This window comes from Dendrobates tinctorius, unplaced genomic scaffold, assembly GCF_039654945.1.
Source record: "Dendrobates tinctorius isolate UK_male_01 unplaced genomic scaffold, ASM3965494v1 ptg000091l, whole genome shotgun sequence".
Taxonomy (NCBI): Eukaryota; Metazoa; Chordata; class Amphibia; order Anura; family Dendrobatidae; genus Dendrobates; species Dendrobates tinctorius.
In genome coordinates, this window is record NW_027361759.1 from 9,603,680 (window position 1) to 9,616,896 (window position 13,217).

A 13,217-nucleotide genomic window follows, 5' to 3' on the forward strand; every position below is an offset into this window, starting at 1 on the left:
CTGGGTTACAGAGCGGCAGCAACAGTACCGTAGAGTACAAGAGTGCATAGAAAAGAGTTTAGCTCAGGCGAGACAAAAATCAAGAAAAGAACTACAATCAACATGCACCTGCAGTTCCCTTGTCACCAGGAGAACAAGTCCTAAAGAGGAAAAGGAGGATGCATAAATTGATGACCAATGGGAAGCTGAAACCTACACCATCTTACCATCAAACTTTGACAACACCAAAGTGTGCCTTATCAGTAAGGATGGAGGAGAAACCTCATCAACAGTATTGAGGGATCATCTGAAACTGTGCCCTGACCAACTAAAGGACAGAATGGAAGAACAAAACAACCTTCAACCCATAGAAGAAGAAAAGGTCAACACTTTACTTGGAGAATTCCCTGCAAATTGGACTAGAGCGAATCAAGCCATCGTAGTTCCTGTCCTAATCTTTCCCCAGCCTACTGCAACTGAAGTAGCAGAGACTCAAGACAACCCTGAAAATCAGGAAGTTCTGGCAGCGGATGCCACACCAGCAGTGAAGCCAGAGAATACTCGCCCTGCCAGTGGTGAATCTGTCATGCCCACAGTAAGTCTAAGAGTTCGTAGATGGCTACTACCCAGTTTACCAACAGCAGTAACAAGCCCACTAAACCTAAATAGGCCTTTAGAAGTACTCATGCTATGCAGATCTACCCATAGTACAAAAGGTGAGATCCCAGTTAGATATAGAGATTAAGTGCAAATAGAAAATGTAAACTGTACAAGTAAATATGCAACTTTTCAAGTTTATGTGCCTACAGAGACTCTCTAAGAACTTTTGAACAATCTCAGTTTGTTTTTGATGGACAATTGGGCCACAGCACTATGTGTGGTCAAAACTCTACTTGTACATAGTTTACCAATTGCTCAGGAAATGGACCATGGACATTGACGCATGGACTAATCGTCATCAGGACTATTTTTGAGCTTTGGTTTTTGTAATTTTTCATTTTTGAGATCTTGTTACATTTACAATTGTTCATTTGCTAATATGTTTGCATGTTTTCTTCAGTCCGGGAGTACTGAATTGCAATAGGGTGGAATGTGGCGCCCCCAAGAGTATTGTTGCCACAGTGGCATTACCTTCCTCCTAGGGAGTGTGATGTCATGCTTGGAAGCAATGAAAGGGTCTCTCTATCAGTTAAATACAACACACAACACAGTTCCCACTCCGGGCCAGCAGAGGGAGCTCTGAACCAAAACTGGGGAGGAGCTGCTCTCTGGGAGCCAGGAAGGGGAAATTAGTTAGTTCGTGTGAGGAGGGAAACATGTGTGGACATGAGGAGAAGAGCTGGAAGATTGAGCAGAGTTCGGGCTCACTTCTAGCTGTAGCGCATGGTCTGGAGTCTGGTCTCCAAGGTTGTACGGATACTGATGTTCCTGCAGCAGAAACCGGAGGAATAGGAAGCTGTAAATGCTCTGTTCCCACATAAGACTCGGAGGCACAACAGCAACGTGTGAGCCAGAAGAAGGCGGCTACAGCTGTCTGCTAAATGAGGGTGTTCTAAAAGAGAACAAGTAAGTGGAACTTCAGTGTAACACAGTACTGCAAGTACCTCAGATAAGCGCTAGAAAGGAGACTACACAACCCATCTGCCTAGAGAGATTCCTAAGTTGCTTCCAATCTGGCCAGCCTCTGTTCCATCTGTAATCTAGACCCTGGACTGCACTTACAAAGCACAGTAAAGGTAACGGAAACTGCACCCTGTTGTGTCATTGCATTCTTCCTGCAAACCCTCCAGCACTGCTACATCTCTGTGCCAGACACTACACCCTCTTCCTCAACACCTATTACCACTGCCCTGGGACCACAGCTCCACCTGTGGGGAGCTATTACATCATGCTGCCTTATACCATCTGTCCCAGAGGATCTGCCTGCAGCGTCGGCTTAACCCCTTCATTGCCAATCACCACAGGTGGCGTCACATATCATCCACTTATAAACTTTAACCAGCCACTCTTAACCCCTTTTACATGGACGCCCAGGGCCACGGACTGGGTCACCGCTACTGTGACACTTCCCTCTGAGATATCGTCCCGTTACCGAGTATCCCACTGCCCTGGCGGGCGACCCAACATCACCTTGGTATTCATAACAAAGAGACCAGAGCAGCAGCTTGCTTTTTTTTTGACAAGCATCAAATTTCTTTAATAACTATTTTATTTAAAAGTGTAAAACTCTTTTAAGTCCAGAATACTTTTAAGATTCATTTTACCATATCATATCTCTTTGTAAAATAGTTCAGCTATATTTAGCTCCATAAATTATGAAATACATGGCTTTTTGTAGCCATCACTAAAAGGGGTGAAGTGCATACAGAATATATAATATATTTGCACTTAAAGAATAGAGTTAAAGCTATTATTAAATGTAAAAAATACAAATTAGACCAATGGTGCTAGTGTGCGGTATTGATTCAGCAGCGAGTAAAGAATCCCAACACCACAAGGGATAAAACATAAATAACCAATCAAACAAGTGTTACTCGCGCTATGAATCAACAAAATATAAAAAGTATTTACCTGTAAGCATTTGTTGCTGAGAAGTAAAATTTGATTGATCAAGCTACAAGGGAAACAGGAACAAGGTCCAAAATCAATCCTCAATTAAGAGTAATAAAATAATAGGGGTGCACTCCAAAATATACATATATATCAGTGCTGCACTCTAATGGTTAAATCCGGTTACTAGCATTGTACTGTGCAAATATACAAAAAAACAAATATGATCTGAATAGCTTCACCATAACTATTACCTCTAAAGAGGGGTGTGATAAATAGCGTCCAGTGGTTCACCAATGTGGACAAGTTATTGGATGCAAGGTTCACCGCTAGTACAGTCTATTAGGCGGTGACACTATAAAAAGCCCGCGGCATGTACTTAGCTTATTAGTCAGTTGAAGAATCTCCTGGTTAGTAGATGTAAAGAGTCCAATGAAACCTCGAGCTCTGTTCCGGCCAGTAACAGGCTCAGAGTGCAGGTATATGTCCAGTAGTCCTCAAATAGTAAGCACCAACAGGGATAAAAGATGAAGGGTGAGCACTCACCGAAGTTGATAATGTTCAGCGGCGGTCAATCATACCTGCCGCATTGTAAATTATGAGTGCCCACAGTCAGCACGGTCAGTGCGATATGAACATGGCAGGACCTTCAGTGACGATGCAGATCATGTGACACGCGCAGTCTCGTGGTCCCCAGTAACAGGAGTGCTGCTTGAGCCAAAAAACTTCATTGTTAAGCCCCCTCGGTTTTAGGGTGTCCAGTCCAAAAATCCACCTGGTTTCTTCTTATGATAACATACAATTCCCAATAACAGATTTTATCACGTGTTCCACTCAAGGTGTTATTTATGTTATAGAATGCCCGTGTAAAAAAATGTATGTGGGCCGTACCAAACGTCCACTTAATAAACGTATTGGGGAACATCTGCGTAACATAAGGTCTAAATCTGATGACCATCCTTTATCTAAACACTTTTCACTTTTTTATGAGGGGTCTACGCGGGGTATTAAATTAATGGGCATTAAAAAAGTCCATAAACATTGGCGGAATGGGGATTATATTAAATTAATGTCAAAAGAAGAAACCAGGTGGATTTTTGAACTGGACACCCTAAAACCAAGGGGGCTTAACAATGAAGTGGAATTATTTGCTTTTGACAAATAATTAATTATTTGCTCCTATTAGCGAATCACTGCTGAGCCAAGGGTATTTAACCCCATTGAGTGCATGGTGAGCCATCCCTGAGGAAGGAATCCACGCTATTCCAAAACTAGTTGGAAGTTTTTTGGCTCAAGCAGCACTCCTGTTACTGGGAACCACGTGACTGCGCGTCACGTGATCTGTATCGTCACTGAAGGTCCTGCCGTGTTCATATCGCGCTGACCGCGCTGACTGCGGGCGCTCATAATTTACAATGCGGCAGGTATGATTGACCGCCGCTGAACATTATCAACTTCGGTGAGCGCTCACCCTTCGTTTTTTATCCATGTTGGTGCTTACTATTTGAGGACTACTGGATGTTTACCTGCACTCTGAGCCTGTTACCGGCCGGAACAGAGCTCGAGGTTTCATTGGACTCTTTAAATCTACTAACCAGAAGATTCATCAACTGACTAACAAGCTAACTACATGCCGCAGGCTTTTTCTAGTGTCCCCGCCTAAAAGACTGCACTAGCGGTGAACCTTGCATCCAATAACCTGTCCACATTGGTGAACCACCGGACGCTATTTATCACACCCCTCTCTAGAGGTAATAGTTATAGTGAAGCTATTCAGATCTTTTTTGTTTTTATGTATATTTGCACAGTACAATGCTAGTAACCGGATTTAACCATTAGAGTGCAGCACTGATATATATATATATTTTGGAGTACAACCCTGTTATTTTATTACTTTTAATTGAGGATTGATTTTGGACTTGTTCCTGTTTCCCTTGTAGTTTGATCAATCAAATTTTACTTCTTCTCAGCAACAAATGCTTACAGGTAAATACTTTTTATCTTTTGTTGATTCATAGCGCGAGTAACACCTGTTTGATTTATTATTAAATGTAGTAGTAGCTGAATAAATATACATTCAATGAATGGATGTTGGTAGCCAGTACAACATTGTGGCTGAAGCAGGATAGTTCGGTGCCAAGTCTTTCCTTTCATAGTCTCAACAGCAATATTGTGTCCTTACAATGTTTGCCATGTTTCAGTTTTTATTGTTTTCCAGCAAAACAACATAGTACACAACTCGGCAGCTTCAGGGTTTCCTTTTGAGAGATTTTGGGAAAAAAGTAAAGCAAACAATTAAGCAATGATTACAATTCTATAAACTAAGCTTCTAAACCTTAAGTTTCTATCCAGGCCTTAGACACTTTCAAAAGAAACTAACAGTGTCAAACTTTGATTCCACTTATCCAAGGTTAGGTAATTTTCAGTAGCTACTGATCAGGGTTCTATATGATTAGAAAGTGCTACTCTACAAATCAGATCTCAAGTTGTTAGGAAAAATAGTGAAGAAATTCTTGATTTTAAGAGTAAATGGTTTGGATCTAACTAATTATAATAAAGTCTATTATTTGTGAAGAATAATTTTAACCAGATTGATTGCAGATCTTTTGCATTTTTTATGATTCTTTGATTCAATCATTCAGTTTCTTCTAAAGATAAGTTGATTATTTTATCATTGATAGGTCTCCCAAAATATAAAACGCTTGCTATTTTGCTCAATATACTGGGCACCATAACCTTTGTTCCTGGAAAAAATGAACAACATTCTAATTATCTACTTTTTATCAACTACAAAAAAGTTTCAGCTGTATCAAAAAATATTGAAAAAAAGAAAAGATATTCTGTTACATACATGAAGTCCAATATCCTGTTTAATTGATGAAATTAAAAAAGCAAAATATGTATCACAAACATTCTCCAAACTGTTATGTAATTGCTATATTTATACTAAAAAGAAGAGAAAGACATATGATATGCAGACAGGGATTACCATGAAAGAAAAAGAATTCATTTTTATTGGAAAAAAAACAGCAAACAAATTAAAATTAAAAACACTTAGTCAACTCAAGAAATGACACTAATAATAAAAGCCGATAATCCTTAACCCCTAATATAATAAATGGCAGATAGCAAACAACTGAGTGCAGAAAAGTTACAATATTAAATCAATATAATAAGTGACAATATAGATGTATACATCAATATGCCAAAAAAGTCCAATAAAAAGAAAAATTCAGCAAACCTAAGTTCAATTGCATGCATATAAATACAAAAATGGCCTCTGTATTCCAACCGCACTACTCAGCAATAGAGATGAGCAAATATTTCAATGTTCGGTTCGGATTGCGATCACCGAATTTGCAATATTTGCCCATTAATTTGTCGAATATTCACCTAACATAACCGAACGCCATTCATCTCAATGGGAGGCAAAAACAATTGCATGCATAACACCATATAACAGTCCAAAAATGCTGCCAAAACACATCAAATTAGAGGCAGACACCGAGAAAGTGGACTGAATTCACCGAGAGTAATAATTTTAGCATGGCACTGCAATAATCAGCCAGGCATGAGGTATCGGGGTCTGGGACAGCATTTACAGCTTTCAATTGAATGTCACAATAAGACGAGGTGGGTGAAGGATCGGTGTAGGCGTCCTGTGCTGGGGGACCTGATACCATACGCAACAGCTCAACCTGCTTTCATACACAGCCACACTCAGTTGGCACAAATATCATAGACGTTTTTTAGACTATTATTGTCAGAAAAATCTAAAGATAGTAACACGGAGTCAAGGAAGTGGAGGCCTGAAGGTCTTGGAGGCCTACTGCTACAGGCAACACTCATGAAGGACACCCAACCAGGAGTCTACACATTTACAAAAATTAGTGGCAGACACCAGCAAAGTGGAATCAATTACAATAAAGTAGAATTAGTATAGCAGGGACCGACACCTCTTCCACTACAGCCAACTCAGTAGATGGAGACTGTAACGGGCAAGGTTGTGGAATCACTGTTCCATATCCCTCTGAAAGCCTGGAAGGGGTGTAACTAGGTGGCCTACCAAATCCCTACTCAGATAAGTGGAAGCAGGTGAAAACTGCATGCCAAGGAGGTACAAAGACGTGTCACGAGGTGCTACTCCATGGCTAATCTACAGAAGGTGGCAGCTGACCCCCTACAGCAGGTAAGCTGCTACAGCCCAAATGAGGGATGAAAAATGCAAGGAGGCACTCTAGGGACTCTGGAACCAAGGGTGCAGATGGGACCAGCTGAGGAACAGAAAAGCACTGGCAGGTGTAGGCTGGACTGGGTGTTAGACAGAAGGGCACTGGCAGGTGCGATCTGGACTGGCTGATGGACAGAAGAGTGCAGACAGGTACCAGCAGATGGGCACAGACAGGTAGGAGCAGATGGGTACAGGGCAGACAAGCATCTCAGGCACCTCCATATTGGAGGAGAAGCCTTAAATAGAAGGTGTCGCCCAGCTATAGATTGGGAATACCTTAGGTTGTTGTGCGTGGTCCAGTATAGAGGGAGGGAGCACACGCATGCACCCTCTAAACATAGTTCCCGGTCCTCCAACTGAACCTTGGTGAATACCAACCATATGGGCGAGATGAGTGGGAGACACTGAATGTTCTGTCTGTTAGGTGCAATGAGATCCAACTAAGGGTCAAATCTTCATTGTCAACAAATCAGAAAGTCTGTAGTAAGAGGGAATTGTCCACTATGTCAAAGACAGAAGGTGGTGGGGCGTGGCCTGGGCTCTGAGCATGGAGGCAGCAAGAGCTCTAAGCTTCCACAGTCACATTATAAAGCTACAAAATAAGCGTGCATAGGGTTAACCAAAATAACCTTGCTGGACCCTATTTTATTTATGAAGTTTGGGTGCCCATTTTGAGACAAAAAGCAGGACTCTGGTCCAAAGAGGACTGAAGAAATAAGCTTTTACAAGTCTGGATTGCTGCGGTGCAGCAGAAGCTGAGGGACATCACCCCACATCATCTGCCCTCCTGTGAAGAGACCGGAGTGCCAGCGCAGGCTTTACTGAAGCCAGGATTGATCTGGAGGATCATTATTGGTACTGAGGACTTTATTTGGACCCCCCCAGTAAGGCACAACGTAAATCCAGCTGTTTGCATGGCTTTCTGTCTGTGGTGTGTGGAGGATAACAGTGTGGCTGTGGCAGAGGGATACAGACTCCTGCATGTTCATCCCTGCTGATTACACCTGAGTGCCACTGAATTCTGACTACTGTAACATCAGGCTGAGGTTAGCAGGGACAGACGAGCTTCCCTTGACATATTCTAGCGTGGCACGCTGAAGAGGAAAGCAAAGACACCGGCGGGGACTCTTTCTTTGCCAAGGAGCTGAAGGGCGGAGGGATACCACCGGACTTCTAGGACCAGACCCCGGAATCGGCCAAGAACAGCGCTATACAGCCTCATAAAGGACCGGATCAGAGGCGACTAGCACCGGGGGAGCCGCTAAAAACTGCTGAGGTAAGGCACAACTGAAATCCGGTCACTAGAACCGGACGCTGCACACTGATCACAGCCACAATAGAACTCAATGGGAAGTAGTTCTGGCTGTGTCCAGCCTGTCAGCGTTGCAGAAACCTGACATCACAGGCCCTGCAGCACACAGCAAGTGGCTCCCGGTACCACAGGCTCAGCTATACCCCAGAACTGTGCGGCGCAGCAGGTAGTCATCCCCAAGAGTACTGAGAAGAAGGATATAGATTGCGGAGAGGGCCCTCACTATCCCCACACAATAAAGGAATACTGACTGTTCTGCACTTACCAGCAGCGAAGACTTATAACACAATAGTGACCGCAGTTTCTGGCTGGTAGCCCCGGTGCCCTATACTCATCTGTGCAGTGCACCATAATAGAGGATTATCCACTCTTCAAGCAAGGATCAGAGCTACAGTGGACTGCTTGCATTATTATTGAGGAATTGTGTGACTTTTGGCGCTCTTATTGAGGGTTTCTCAGTTGACTCCTTTTCTGAAACTTGTTTTTAGACCATTTTACTTAACTTGTCTGATTGATCAAGCTAAAAGGGTCATAGATCTGAGGCCAGGGAAGGCTGCGTTGCAAATTAAAATGCAGTCAGGCAGGGGCAGAATTAATAATAGCTCACAGAGGGTGGCGAGGCACAATTTGGGGGCATATTCAAAATCCTATGAGGATATCCCTAATGTGTTAAGCCCCACAAAATCTAGGTCACCTTTGAAAAGAGGTGAGCCCAAAATGCCTTATATAAAACAATCCCATAACCCTGCACCTGTCAAAGCTGCAAAAGGGGAATCAGGTATCAATAACCCGTTGACCAAAACACTGTCGAAAACACAACCTGAAACACTTCAAAAAAAGAAAAATTTGGGGGGACACATTAAAACTCCTCCTCCAAATCAGCTCCTCACGGATGAAATGGATATTTCGAAATCAAACAAAAGGAAGGGCCCAGACGATCAAGAAAACACCGAGAGTCTTTCTTCTGAGAACTCCAACAGTGTCTCAGTTGACAATACCCCAAACACAAGCCCTGAAAGGCAGAGGCCTAGAAGGGACACTGGAGGTCCATTTCCTTCGTTTGAGGTTCCTCCTTTATCCATCAACCTGGGGAATACAAGGGGTCCAATAAAAAAGCCACCGAAGGATTCATGGCGGATCTCTTCCAGTCCTTCAGTGATGCCCTAAAAATAGGGTTTGAGACTCTGGCTAAGGGCCCTACAGGAAACTTGCAGAAATCTTAGCCAAAACGTTGAGAAATATGAGGTAAAGATGGTACGGGCGGAGAGGGACATAGTCTACCTCTCAAAGGAAAATTCTCTCGTCAAAACTGAGGTTATTTCCCTTAAAAACAAATGAATGGATCTGGAGGAACGAAGCAGGAGAAATAACTTAAAAATACAAGGTATTCCTGAGTCGGTCTCCCAGGCAGATCTTTCAGATTACACTAAAAATGTATTCAAAAAATTATCGCCAAAATTGACAGAATTAGAAGTAAATATTGATCGTATACACCGCCTCCCACATCCAAAAGGGTTCCCACAGGAAAAGCCTGGGGACACTATCCTCAGAGTCAGTTTTTTTTAAACAAAGGAGAAGGTTCTAAAATCTCTGTGAGAGAGAGGTTCACCTCCAGAGCCATATAAAGATTTAAAGATTTTCCAAGACTTCTCCAAAGAGACAATGGGCGCAAGAAGGTCCTTCAGAGATTTGACCTCTAAACTTAGAGAGCTCAGAGTGTCATATAGATGGGGTTTCCCTACCAAGCTATTAGTCTGGTATAATGACAAAAACTACCCCATCTACACTCCACACGAGGGTCAGAAGTTCCTTAAATTTCTGATGGATGACCCAGCATTTAGGGAGAGGGATTAGGACTGATTTTTATCTTATGTTCGAATTTACATGGTGTATACTATTAATTTCCTTTTCATGAATATGAATATCTTATGACCCATATTTATGGTTTATTGATGTCACTGTGGGAACTTGCCACTTTTTTCTCACTTTTTCCCACATACTAAGGTGAGACACCCACCGGTTTGGAGTCCTCCAGGAGAACGCTCAATTTCTTAATTTTTTTTTTCTGTATTTAACTGTTTTGCTTGTTTCCATTTTTCTGTCTTGATATTGCACTCTAACGATGAAAATCTTATCATACAATGTAAGGGGGCTCAACAGTCCGAATAAGAGGTATGCGGTATGGAAGGAGATCAACCGAACCCGTGCCGAATTGGTATGCCTCCAGGAGGTTAAACTGGCCTCAGATCAACACCCGATCTTCCAGCACAAGAACTTTTCACACATGTACAAGTCACTGTCCACAAAGAAAAAGACTGGGGTCATTACACTGGTAGGTGGCACCGTTCCTTTTCAGCTCATCAAAGAGATACCAGACTCGTTGGGCAGGTTTCATATACTCATATGCTTACTCCATGAAAGGCCATGCACAATAGTGAATGTATGCGCACCTAACAAGGAACACATTAGTTTCTTGAACAAGCTAATCAAAAAAATAGACAAAGTCAAAACAGGTGATCTGATCTTACTAGGCGATTTTAATATTGTCCCAGATAGTAGCATGGATTCATCCTCATTAGTTCGCCACAAGGTTCCAGCTTTGAAAAACTGGTTAATTCAAAATGAGCTTTATGATGCTTTTCGTTGCTTGAACACATCATGTCGTGAGTATTCAGACTTTTCAGATGTACATAAGACAGCATCTAGAATAGATCAACTACTTACTAATATATTTACTTTAACCAAAATTAAAGATATATGGTTCATGCCAAAGACCATCTCGGATCACACCCTGGTTCTCGCTGAGTTCTTCGTGGGTCCTCCCTCTGACAAGCCATTCCGCTGGAGACTTAACCCAGCCTTGTTATATATACCAGAGTACAAGCAAGAGATAGAAAACATCCTCTTAAACTACTTCAAGGAAAATGTATCTGGTGAAGTAGATCAGTTCACGGTCTGGAATGCCCATAAGGCGGTCCTGAGGGGATGCCTTATGTAGATCCTCTCTAAACATAAGAAGAGAAATAGGGAAAACATTACAAACGTACAGGCCCAAATTAATGATCTAGAAAAAAACAAACCAACTTGAAAGTTCCTTCTCAAACCATCCAGGCTGAGATTTTGAGACTCAGACAGAGTCTGAGATCTGAAATCTACCAGGAATACGATGCAGCCATCAAAGCATCTAGGTATAAATCATATACATCTCTCAACAAGCCTACCAAGTTTATGATAAGGAAATTAAAAAGAGAAAGAATCAAAAAAAGGATAATTAAGATTGTATCTTCCTCGGGTGATCCCAAAATTCACCCCAGGGACATTGTCAACTCGTTTGCAGATTTCTTTAAAAATCTTTATAACCTGAAAGATGACCCCCAAACACCAGTGGTTAACTCGAATTTTGTGGATTCTTTTCTACAGAGTATCGATTTACCAAGAGTTGATGAGCTGGACTTGAACTATGTCAATAGCCCTTTTACAGAGAGTGAAATAGTTGATGTTATCAAGAAACTGCAGTCCCAAAAATCACTAGGGCCTGAATGCTTCTCTGGGGAATACTATAAATCCTTTTCAAAAATTCTGGCTCCACAGTTGGCTTCCGTCTTTGCTCTGGCATCCTCTCGGGGTTCCTTCCAAAAGGAGATGTTAGAGGAAACAATTGTCATGATTCCAAAGGAGGGGGGAGACCCCGAGAGGATACAGAACTATAGGCCAATCTCGCTCATAAACAGCGATATTAAAATCTACTCAAAGATCATCGCAAACCGACTAAAAAACATCCTTCCACATCTGTTAGTGGATGATCAAATAGGGTTCACAGAGAGCCACCAGGCCTCAGATGGGACTAGAAGGGTGTTGAACTTCATAAATTTAGCTAACAATTTGAGAACTGAAACTGCTTTTCTGGCACTGGACGCCGAGAAGGCGTTCGATAGACTAAACTGGCTATATTTAAAAACAACTCTCGCTAGATTTGGCTTTGACAAGAAGTTTCTATCAACAGTCTTCGCTCTATACTCGGGTCCTAGTGCCAAGATCTATGCAAACAACTTCCTTTCTGACTCATTCGACATTACTAATGGCACAAGACAGGGGTGTCCCCTGTCTCCCCTTCTATTTGTGCTTGCCATAGAGCCCCTAGCCGAAAAAATTAGATTAAACAATGATATTAAAGGCTTTGAACTGCCATCACAAAATTTTAAAATCGGGTTATTCGCAGATTATCTCTTCCTCACAGTTCTTGATCCCGCAAATTCCATTAAAGCCCTTTCAGATGAACTAGAAAATTTCTCTAGAACATCCTATTTTAAGATGAACCCACACAAATCCAAATTTATAACTCTAAACATGAAACAATCTGAAATTAACAAAATAAAGACTCAAACCCAGTTCATTTGGGAGGAGAAAGAGATTGTCTATCTAGGGATTAGAATAGCAGGATCAATCCAAGCCACAGTTAGGGCCAATTTAGACAGCATTATAAAGACTATTACAGGCAATCTATCCTTTTTGGCTCAGTTAGAGACTTCCATTTTTTGGAAGATACTGGCAGTCAAAGCCTTTATACTTCCCAAAATTTTATACATATTTAGGATTTTTGCCAGTTAGCTTTCCACACCAATCCATTGATAAAATTCAACAGCTTATCCAACTATATAATTGGAAAAGATGTCACCTGGACCTGTTGAAGCGTCTGTGTATGCGAAACGGCTGTCGTCCATCTTTTTTCCCCGCATGCCTCATGTTATCTGCCCGTCCTTTATTGTGTGACCTTTAATGGTTGAATAAAGAAACACTGCACTGCAAATCTGGGTGAGTGCCGCATCTTTTTCCTTCTTTTACAAATTTAGCATGTTTTTTCTGATGCTGAGCACCGTTATTCCCAGCAGTGTATTACACACTGTGTGCCTGTGATTGATCCTCGACTTGTTGCTGGTGGATTAGAGCCTTGGTGCCGTTCATCTGGGCTTTCATGGAAAAGAAAGCAAGAATATCTGCAGACTTACTTTATAAAAATAAAAAACATGGGGGTGCAGGACTGCCCAACATATACGCTTATTATCAGGCCTCACTTATTAAACAGAGCTGGCACTGGTTTATGGAAAACATGACACATCCGGCTTGGTATGGCTTGGAGAGAGATGC